The sequence below is a fragment of the Ptychodera flava genome, chromosome 15, assembly GCF_041260155.1.
Source record: "Ptychodera flava strain L36383 chromosome 15, AS_Pfla_20210202, whole genome shotgun sequence".
NCBI classification, from domain to species: Eukaryota; Metazoa; Hemichordata; class Enteropneusta; family Ptychoderidae; genus Ptychodera; species Ptychodera flava.
The window spans coordinates 29,111,002-29,122,759 of NC_091942.1; the positions used below are offsets into that span (position 1 = coordinate 29,111,002).

Sequence of the window (11,758 nt, forward strand, 5' to 3'; positions counted from 1 at the left end):
AATTATCTTCGATGTGTTGTTACATTCACACGTTTACAAGATGTCACATCTTGAGTTTCTATAAATAGGAGATGCTTTCAGTTAAAAACCAGCACATACCTCCGCGAAGTAAAGTACACTTTTCATCATGGATATCCATGAAAAGTGTATGGAAGTGTTTGAGAAAATCAATAAAGGTTACACAAAATTATTATGAATATTAATATACTAGTGAAATCAAGGCGGGGAATGACACAGTCATTATATTAAGATACTGAAGATAGTTCGCACCTCGAAAGTGGCAGACTTAAACTTTTGCTTAAACTTTCCTTGAGGAATCTTTCAACCATTTTCTTACAAAAAATTATAAAAAATAAAAAATCAGGGGTCAGCGTGCAAATTTTGGTACTAGGGAAACAAATAACTCAAGATTTACCGATATTTAAAATTCAAAATGGCCACCATCCCTGTGTTAACTCTATGTAGAAAAATAAAATATTCGAATTTCGAAAACCTAAGCCGGGTAAAAGTTTTCTTACACCAAGAGCTTTAAAATGAATCCCTACAAGTGGTATATCAGAAAAGAATTGTAAAAGTTTGAGAGTCCCCGAGGCGCGTTCTTAGTAACTGACAAACGATTTGGAATTTTCCCCGGGGTTTTTATAACAGGGAAAGCCCGTAAGTTTTGTTTAGTTTCAACGAATGTAGTAAAGAAAGACTCCTTCGGACAACAGAGATAGGTCCAGGTTATCGATTATATCCTCTACACGGAAAAATATCCTATTTCATCCACTTATTGTTTACTATATATAGAGCCAGGGTATTTCTCGCTGTATGCAGGATCCCACTGGATTGGACTGATGTCACGTGATAGAAGTACAAACCAATAGATATTTGAACAACCCTGGCCTGATGTAACAATGGCTTATAAAACGATCTATTACCAAAAAGTGCCATAGCACAGTCGGGATGTTCGTGCTGTGAACATAACACTTTCTCGGCGGCTTTTGTTTCTGTGTGTCGCTAAGAAGTGCAGAATTTCAAACTTTTCTGTGCATCCATGCAGCGCGGCATTATCTGCTATTGGCCGAAATTTGACGTCGGGTATAATCATATCAATAATAAGTTGACGGTTGTTTCGATGCACGAAATTTAGGATCAGAGAAATGGATCCACAAAAGGAAAAAGGTAAGTTAAAAGTCTGGATGTTTCTACAGGTCTCTAAAACCATTTTCAGCATATATTCAACAATGCACAATAGCAAGAAATCGAAATTTCGTTATTAGCCTTATCCGCCAGTTGAATATCGACGTCCCATTGCACATTTAGTATGCTCTAGAATACCCACCGCACACATGCAGCTAACCCAAGGAGTCACGAAAACGTAACGGTCGGTTTATCTTAGTTACATCGCTTGAATAAAACTGCAGTAAATATGCATCACTTTGTATATGTTCCCAAAATCGACCGTCAAACTCATCGAGTTGGCGATTTCATGAATATCAGGCATCGAAACACGAACGTCGTTTGCTTTCTGCTCAGGCTGGGATGGATGCTTGCGAGAAATAATGCGCGTCGAACGGGCAATTAAGTTTTCAAAGCACAATGCTTTGTTCAAATCTATGGCTATGTTTTTATTCTTTACGGTAAACTTAAAAAAGGCCAAGTTTAAAGTGATTCACACTGTTTGATGACCTGAATACTATTCACAACGGCAGCGGCACGGTCTAAAGGAATGTGTGAGTATTTATTTCTTTGTTTCTGTTATTTTTTAACTAATTTTCAGAAAAGCCGCCAGAAAAGAAGCAACCAGAACCGAAACCCCCGGAAAAGCCTACTTCACCAAAGGGACCACAACGTTCACCAAATTAAATCCCGCATTTCCCATTGGAAGCCAGCGTCAACGACCAGCAGGGCTGAGTATCCCCTGACGACTGTCAATCATGACGACAGCTACCTAAATTTAGCAATGCTGTAATATACGATAGTTTCTGTACGTGATGATCAGCACGACGTGTTAGTATGTACCTTTTCATTCTCCGACCTGTCAAAAATTAAATGAAGCAAGCAGCCAAAAGTTCCTCGAATCGAACTTCACCCTCAAATCAACGAAGATGATTCAACGCAACACTATTTCTGTTCTGAATAACCTGACACTTGTTTTGTTTAATTCAGTTTTTTCCGTCCGTACTTTCGTTTTGCACTATGCTCGGCTACACCCATCGTTTGCCATTGAAGTCTTCTGACAAACAGACATGGCGATCAACTGTCGCCGAGGAACATGCCATGGGAACAATAAGCTGTATACCAGTTTCAGCATTACATATTTTAACATATTTTAACAGTGAATAGCCTAGAAGCTTCGTTTTTACTATTTCTAACGTATGCCTTGATGACATTATTTATTTAGTTTTTCCAACTTGTAAAATCGTGAAGTTGTATCCAAAGCTAAACTGTAAAGCGACTTGTCTTTTTCAATAAATGTAGGATAGCCCGCGTAAAAGCAATATAAAGAGGAGCGGTCGAATCAGAGAGAGAGAGAGAGAGAGAGAGAGAGAGAGAGAGAGAGAGAGAGAGAGAGAGAGAGAGAGAGAGAGAGAGAGAGAGAGAGAGAGAGAGAGACAGACAGACAGACAGACAGACAGACAGACAGACTGACAGACAGAGACAGAGAGAGATTTCGACACAGAGACAGATAATAAGACGGAAACCGAAATCGTCTTGCGCGAAATAGGAATGTTGCTCGTTCACCTACTAGTACTTTTGTTTTGGACTGGTAATTGCGAGCCTCTCGCTGGTAATTTGGAAAGAACCTTTCAACAACGACATGACGTCAAAATCAGAATTCGCACCTAACAACGCCCAGATAGTTCAGATAGTCGATGTGATCGAGCTTCTTCGCTATATTCGATTTGGTTGGGCAGCAGACAGCGCGTAACATCCCTTACAGATGAATATTTGGCAGTTTATCGACACGTTTAGGAGAGGCTCTTAGTTCAAACGAGGCACAAATTTAACCCTTTCACCACCATGGTTTAACCCAAATCCATCGTCTTCTATGGTAAAGTTAGACCTGTACACAGGGAACTGGGGGTGAAAGGGTTAAAGCATCTGCAACCTAGGGTACACAGAGGATATTCCCCTAAAAGTACGAAATAATGTCAAAATGCTAGTTCAACAGTTTCAATTGCCCTCTATACCTACGGTCGACTATATGGAGACCTTTGTACCGACAGTACATTGGTGAGATAAGGACAAATTGTACAAGAAAAATCTGAAGTCATAATAAGGCGACATATCAAATTGCATTACCTGCAATTCCAAATTAAAAACATCAACTTAGATGAAACATCAATCTTTGGTAGAAATAAACGAATTTCAGACTTTTAATATAACTGATTTCCTAATCTCTGATTCGGTTTTGCCTACATCTAAGGGCAAATGCTTCTTCAACCGCACCCATCATTGACATACAGGACAGAAAAATTGAAATAATGAATGTTATAAAGAGAATCCTTAGGACAGTAAAGGTTTTACCAACTTATGGATACTGTCCCCTACAAAGGAACACACTATCCATAATCAGCCTCTTATATATCATCTAAGGAATTGCGCAAATGGTCAAGTTCTTAAAGTGTAGTCGTATATTCTCTTAATTTTCACGTAGGTTCACCTGGGTCTTTGCAATCTTTCAAACCGAAAAAAAGGAAAAGATGATAGATGCTAATCGTATGAAAATTACGAACACACGACTCATTATTTGCTGCCCAAAATGGCGCGATTATTCTACATTGAGGGGCGGTATCGTCTGGTTTTTCGAAAATATTTTTCAAACCTGCCAATCATGAGATCACATGATTTAGGAAAAAGAGGAATAGCCAATAGTGTGACTGTGATATGCATATCCAACAGTTATCACGAGGCCGTAGTTGCTGATACACCGGCAACCAACTATATTGCCAGGTAGATTCCGGTGTGAGGACCGTGAGATTGCTACTTTCGTCGGCTTTCGTGCCAGGTTTTAACGTTTTCTGCATATCAAGCTTACCTGTAATCAGACTTTAGTTCGACGTTGGCTGAAGCCATCGACGATCATAAATCAATACGCTGACGGTTGTTTCGACTGACGAAGCTTTTGCTCACAGAAATGAATCCGGACAAAAAAGGTAAGGTCTTGATATTTCGAGAGAGGTCTCTAGAATCATTTCCAACAAATATCGGACAAAGTTCATCAGCAAGAAGTCGAAATTTCGTTAGTTGTCGTTGATATATCGCCATCCAAACTGTGCATTTACTCAACGCCCACTAATAAACGCACCAGCAGAAATGGCTAAAGAACGTAACGGTCGTTTTATCACGGTTACCTAAAGCTGTTATAAAATAACAGCAAAAACATCTTTGTACACGTAAGTCCATAAACCAAGTTAGAACAGACAATTTATGAATAACTCGCAGGCAATCATAAAACATTTGGCATTCTGGCCAGGCTTAGTTGGTACTTGCAAAAACTGTGCGTTGGGAACGATTTAATTCTCCAAGCACTGCGCCATGGTTGAAATCTGTTATTTTCCAATGAAGGACTAGGCATCATACCAGAAGGGGATGAAACACGAGTGTAATTGAATATTTTAGTTAATGCCACTTTACGAAAACAAATGAAAAGACCAGGCTTTAGTGCGATTCACTCCATTTGTTGACATTGGTATGTATATTGTGCATTGACAGCAGCATTATTTTAGGGAATGTGTTAATAAAAAACGTATGTGGTATTCTTTTAATTTTTCAGACAAGCCACCACAGCCGAAATCACCAGAGCCGAAACCACAAGAAAAGCCACCTTCACCAAAGGGGCCACCACGTGTACGAATATAAAACCGGTATTTGTCATGGCTACTCAACGTCAAGGGCGGAGAAAAAACAAAGTGTTTGTTTACGTGGCTACCAGCCGGTAGCCAATGACAACCGTGACGAATCGACGATGTCATTCCTAAATTTAGCAATGCTGTAATACACTATAGTCTCTGTACGTGATGATGAGCACGACGTGTAGTAGGTGCACCTTCTCTTTCTTCAACTTGTCAAACAATAAATGAAGTATACAGGCTACCAGCTCCAAGTTCCTCCAAGTTCACCGCCAAAGCAACGAAGATGATTCAATGCAACACTGATTTTTTCTTTTCGTCCGTGTTCTTGATTTGTCCTAAGTTAGACTACAACATTTGCCAATGGACGTCTGCTTAACAGTCATAGCGTTCCATATATGATTGTTTCCAAATGACACGGCGTGGTACAATTACCTGTACATCATTTACAGTAGCTCACATTATTCCTTGATTGATTTTAATAGTGAATAGCCGTTTTTATTTTATCCATTTCTTGATGAATTACATTGTTTTGTTAGTACTTGTATTTCAAATTTGAAAATTCGTGACAATTAAGCCGAACTGTAAAGCGACCTATCCTTTCTAATAAATGTAGCACTGTCTTGCCTAAAAACAATATAAGGAATTTCCTGTCAATAAATCAATTCATTGTGTAGAACGCAGTGTACATACACGATTTCATTTCGCCATGTTGATGTTGTTACCAGCTACTCACTAAAAATTAGTTACTACTTTCAAGATATGGATGACATGCGTGAAGTGTTTGAATTACCATTATTGCGCACTCCGTTCTGCTTAAAAGCTAGGCCTGAAAAGATGTTATATCAATAAAAACCTCGTTTAGGAACTTATTTCTCACTTACAGAACAATCAACAAGACAGTATTATAAATGCATTACTGCATGCTGTTGGTAACGGTTTTCTATCAAGGAGGCAACTGTCGGGGGAGAGAGAGAGAGAGAGAGAGAGAGAGAGAGAGAGAGAGAGAGAGAGAGAGAGAGAGAGAGAGAGAGAGAGAGAGAGAGAGAGAGAGAGAGAGAGGAGGGAGGGAGGGAGAGAGGGAGTGTGTGTGTGTATTGAGGGTGTAACAATTACAAGCGACAATTTGCACTGTCTGTCATCAGAATTTTTGTCTTATGGTAGAATGCACCTCGGGGACGGATATTGGGACTCCCAAACTTTTTATTTTTTTTTCTGATCTATGACTTGTGCACGGGAGTTCATTTTGAAGCCCTCTTAGAAAAAACTTTCACCGTCTTAGCTTTTGGAAATTTGAAAATTTTAGTTTTTCTCCATAGAGTTAACACAGGGATGGCTGCCATTTTGAATTTCACATATTGGCAAATCTTGGATAATTTGTTTCTCTATTACCAAAATTTGCACGGTGACCCCTGATTTTTATTTTTGATTTTGAAAGTGAATGGTTGAAATATTCCTTGAGGAAAATTTGTGCAAAAGTGTCTTTCACTTTCGAGGTGCATACTACCTTTAAGTGAACGCTGAATGATTCACAAACCTGGTATTTAAAGGAGAATTGGAATCGTTCAGTTCGCGCAACTCCGACGGTCGATGTCAAATTATTGGCCAAAAAAGAGTATTAATGCCGTCTAAGCTTTGCTGGAGTTGATGCCACTAACATTTGAAATAGCCACTTTGTGAAGACTGACTTTTTCAACAAGTTTAAAATCCTTCTCTCTCTCATTTTCTGTTTCTTGAGTGCAAAGCATTAGAGATTGAATGTCGACAACACCACCGTAACCCTTCATTGTAAATTCCCTTCATTGTAAATTGTCAATAAGTGCAGCGGTAGACAGCGCCCTCTGTGGCGATCTATCTAACATCTGACATCATCCATGCCCTGTAGGTAGGTAGGTAGGTAGGTAGGTAGGTAGGTAGGTAGGTTACCACAAAAAACGTTGAAACAGCCGCATTTATTTCTTAAATATTTAGTGCGAAGACGCATCAAGAATCGCATGTGTGATTTTATTCCAAATGGTATGATGGTCCCAAAACATTAAAATGAGCTCAGCTATGTAAAAATCATCAAAATTCGAAAACTCGAAAACATATGATTCGATATTTGATATGTGTAATCCTAGGGATTACTCAGATTTGTCGAAATTAGCATTGGATTAGCATGTCATTGTCGTCATTCCTCATAGCTTTACATAAAGATGTTCCGTTTTCAGAGGTTCAGACTGTTTCAGCTGTTCAGCTTCCTCTCTTACAAATTATTCGGTGTTTTAACTAGAGACAAAAAATCTTACTCTTTTTCTTGCTTTCAGTCTAAAATTTGCACCCTTTCTGATTTTAGCATTTCATAATATAACACTTCATTTTGAATTTCCGCATTAAAATAACTACATTTTGTCATAGATTACATCAACATACATTTGTCTCATGTCTAGGCCAGTCTTCTTTTTCACAATTTCTGTTTGCTGTTGCAAAAGTCGATCACTGGGGTCGGTCGAACTCATCTGTATTAAAGTCACGTTGAATCATAGGGTCCTCGATCTCCGATGATGATGATGATGATGATGATGATGATGATTAAATATTTAAAAGTGAAGAAAAATAAAAATATATTTGGACTCAGTAAATTTGTTGTTGTTGTTATTACAATTGTTGTCGTTGTTGATAGTATTTAAAGAAAAGAACAAAGTATGCGCTGCAAAATTCAATTCAGCCTAACTTTAAAGTTAGGCTGTATACAGTAAATGACAGAAGCTAAATGATATTTTAAACCTTCGTGACTTTAGGTTTGTAAATAAATTTTTTGTTATCCATAACATTACTTTGCGTATACCAATGAACACCCATGTGAGATTGTTTGAAACCTACACAGGCGCGTGCAAGCCGACGGTACACATCTATACTTTGATCAAAAGTAAAACGTTTTTACTGGTGTCAAGTATTTGGGAACGTTGCATTAGCGGCGGAAGGTCAGTCATCCAACAAAACCTAATAATCTGTAGTCGAGACCTTGACATGGCCGATTATATTGCTAACTTTACTTTTCATGCTTCAAACAAATACCAAAGATTTCAATAAATTAACTTCAAACGGGCCAAACGGCCGAACAGGGGTTTGGTTGTTTTGGGCTGTTGTTGTCGTTGTTGTGTTGCTGCTATTGTTTTTTGCTTGTTTGTTTTATTTGGGGGCCTCTGAGTTTTAAAATAAGATGGGCAAGGGGAACGTACGAGTCAAGGAGATTGTAGTGGGTCAGCACAATGGAGAGAAGAAAGGGGAGTTTTTGGGTGGTGTGAGGAGATGGTGAAAAATAGGAAGATGGCGGGAAGCCTAAGAAAGTTTTAAATCCTAGTGGTGGAGAGTCACGAACAGATATTATTAACCCCTCCAAATGTTCATTGAATTCACAAACATTAGAATAGTATGTTTGCATGTAAAAACAGCTACAGTTACCAATTTTAAGTCGGCTAGTTCATTCCGTAACAGTTGCCTGCTCAAACTGGAATGATATCTGTGTTCTATATTTAGCAGGCGTAAAGGGCATTTCGGGTCACTACACTAATAGTATACTTAATCGTTAATCATTAAACCGAAAAATGACGCTTATTTTGGGTCATCTCAATTCCGTTTTTGGGAGTTGTATCAGGAAGTCCCAGTATTTCTGTTTACGATTTAACGTCTTACAGCTTTCGAGTACACGACCAAGGGAAGGATAACGGTTACACATGATAATTGGCCGATGTAAGGGACTTGCGTCATAAGAAATCCTATCATTTTTTTGTCCCTACGATGAACTCGTGGTCATAGTTATGGCGAGCGAGGTGAACTGCGTGCGAGTTATGAAAGGATACGCACGACGCGTGGATTACAGAAGTGTCGAAGGTTTGGTAAACGCCCGAATTGTGACTTGTGAGCTAGAAGACAGACAAGCTGCCATTATTGAAGGTAATAACAAAGTTGTACTCATTCATGCCGATAAGTCTACACACTGGCTTGATGTACAAAGCGAGGTTCACTGGGTCGGCCATGGAGCCTCCGCCACCATCTTCAATGTCCTGGGAAAAGCTAAAAACACCCTACTGCCGTGTTTTAAGAAAATTAAGGGTATTTCGGTCAATATCTACCATGACTCGACGCAACAGATTTTTCACAAATCGCGTGCTTCAAGAGTCCACGTTGTAATACGGGAAAACAAAATCACAGAATCCGGTCCAGTTTCACACCATGAAGAGGGGAACAGTGATGGCAGCATTGACAGTTACAGTTGCACATTGTCAAAACTGTCAGATATCGAAAGCTTCCTAAGAGACAGGCACGTCCGGTTGGGACCATTTGTTCTAAAATGCTGGGATGATACGACAGACGAAGGGGAACAGCGAACAATAGAAGAAGCCAAAACTTGCGTTCGAGACACTTTGAAATGGCTGCGTTTTACTGAAGACCACCTGAAAGCCGAGGACAGCTGTAATGATTTGATGAATCTAGGCAAGCATATGAAAGACAACCTTCGACATAGGAAGCTCTACAAAAAGTTACCCGATGTGGAACTTGAAAAACGTTGCAGACAGTACGTCCTTCTGCTGGATGAACAAGATATTTTAAAAGTAAATAAAGATGACGTCATGTCATGGGTATCATTCTCAGCTGCCGGTTTGAAAGTGACAGAATCGTCAACCGCTCAATAAGTCTCATCATGTCAAACTCTAAAACAAGAAGAATTAAATTTTGTAGCTTGTGACTCCAAACAGTATTGTGACCTTTAATATTTAACTCGTTGCAAATGTTTTACAGTTACACGCATTCCGCCATAGATTACATATCAATATCATCGCCTCAGTTGACCTTTCATAGCCACTAGTTTATACATATACATTCAAACATACATACATATTTAACTCGCTGTGTTGCAAATATTTTACAGTTACACGTATTCAGCCATAGATTACATTATAGAAAACATCGCCTTAGTTGACCTTTCATAGCTGGCTTTTACATATTTATATATATATATATATATATATATATATATATATATATATATATATATATATATATATATATATATATATATATATATATATATATATATATATATATAGTATATACACACATGCCTGGATAAATTTGGTTAAAATTATTTAAGGCCATGGCATAATGAATACGATAAGCCCACATGCAAATATTACAGTGAGAAACATCAGGTATATAGCATACGATGAAACTACCTTTCAAGGCTTATTTTTAATAATTATGTGAATCATGTAGTAACATACACACACAGACACAGAAATATAAATTGGATTTTAGGTTTATCTTAATTTACGATCGAAAATTATCAGAGCATACCAGCCAAGTAATGTATGTATCATACAGGAGCTAAATATCGCCTTGGCAACATGGGCGGGTAATTCTTGTATGCAAATACCTGCCCACGTAGGGTACTTCCCGTTTCTCAATCGAATCCCACATCAAATGACGCGTGAGTGAGCTAAAAGTAAAGGAAGTGTGTTTTTATAATAATCGATTAAAGCACTCTCGTGTTTTTATTCGCTTGGCGGAGTATAAAGCAATTATGAAATCATACAGATAAGCGTGAGGCATTTGAAGTGTATGAAAAGCTGTGAAATGTACATACTCTTGTGTGTGAAATGGACACTGAGTTCTAACAGATTAAGCACACTAGACTGTCGACAGTCCCTTGTGCCTTTTCTGTCTCTCGTTGTCTCTCGAACCGTTTTTCATACGACGGTTGGGGGGGGGGGGTTGCAAGCGTAGCGCCGAAGACACGAGCTGGAAATTTCGAAAGCATACATTGACGGCACTCGCGGCTCGTGCATTAGGCGCTTCGCTTGTGATTCCCCCCGTCGTCGTATGTGCGAGAGACTACACCAATAAGGCTGCGTTCACAAATAACGATTTGGGGGGGGGGGGGCTGGAGGAATCTCGATTGAAATCTTATTTTTTTCAGATCCCCCCCTAAGTACCCTAAAAAAATTTCAAATGCCACCCCCTCTATATGGTCAAAATTTTTCAAGCCCCCCAACTATCACAAGCCCGCATATTTGTAAAGGATGTGAGCGCAGAAAAAATAAACATGTATTGCGCCGTTCTGCTCAAAGGTGTTCAACACTACCTGTATTAGCACTTTGTATAGTCATATTCCAAAGGCAAGTTCTTTAAATGCATCAGTGAATTTTTTAGACTTATTGGTCTAAAAGCCAACTTGAGTTAATCCAACTCTGGCCAGGTCAATTGCTCCTGCTGAAGAGCACACAAAATGACAATCATGAGAGAGTATAGTGATAGTAGGCAAACTGTGAATTCTGGCTAATTGCCATATTGTAAAAAACTCAGCACGGTGACTTACCAAAAATTTGTTTCAAAACTACAAGACATATATGGATTAGATGCTACTCAAAATTGATAATACTGGAAAGTTAAAACATTCCATCAAATAAATGTTTTCATCTCTGAAATTTTGGGTGTAATAATTGCAAATTTGGTTAAAAAATAAATAATTCCATTTGGTCAAATATTTTTTCTTTTAGTCTTTACTGTTCAAAGTTTTATTTCTGTATCATTTTATAACAAGAATGTGAAAATTTAGAAAAGCAAGCATGGTGACCCCATCTTTTTTCTTTAATATTTGATTATTCTCATATGCCAGAATTCAAAAATTTCTATGTGTTCTTCCATGTGTTGCTCTCTGGCCTGATCTTGTGTATGCAAGTATGTTTCACCGTCATGAGCATCATTTGACCCAAACTCTTCTTCAACAACCATATACATCAGAGTCAGAGCTATCTCTGTCACTGTTCAGGTATGCAGTGACAGTGACACTGCAGTAGCAGAGCATTAATGATAGTGACACTACCCAGAGGCAGTAGCTGTATTAACTTTGATAATTTTGCAATATTTTTGTTCAG

General features: G+C 38.5%; 1 long non-coding RNA gene across 1 annotated transcript; it reads left to right on the plus strand.

Moving 5' to 3' along the window:
- Positions 1–3,932: 3,932 nt before the first annotated feature.
- LOC139151820 (uncharacterized) lies at positions 3,933–5,536 on the plus strand. The gene is made up of 2 exons (XR_011556496.1): positions 3,933–4,145; positions 4,766–5,536. It is a non-coding gene; the product is annotated as an uncharacterized lncRNA (long non-coding RNA).
- Positions 5,537–11,758: the final 6,222 nt, after the last annotated feature.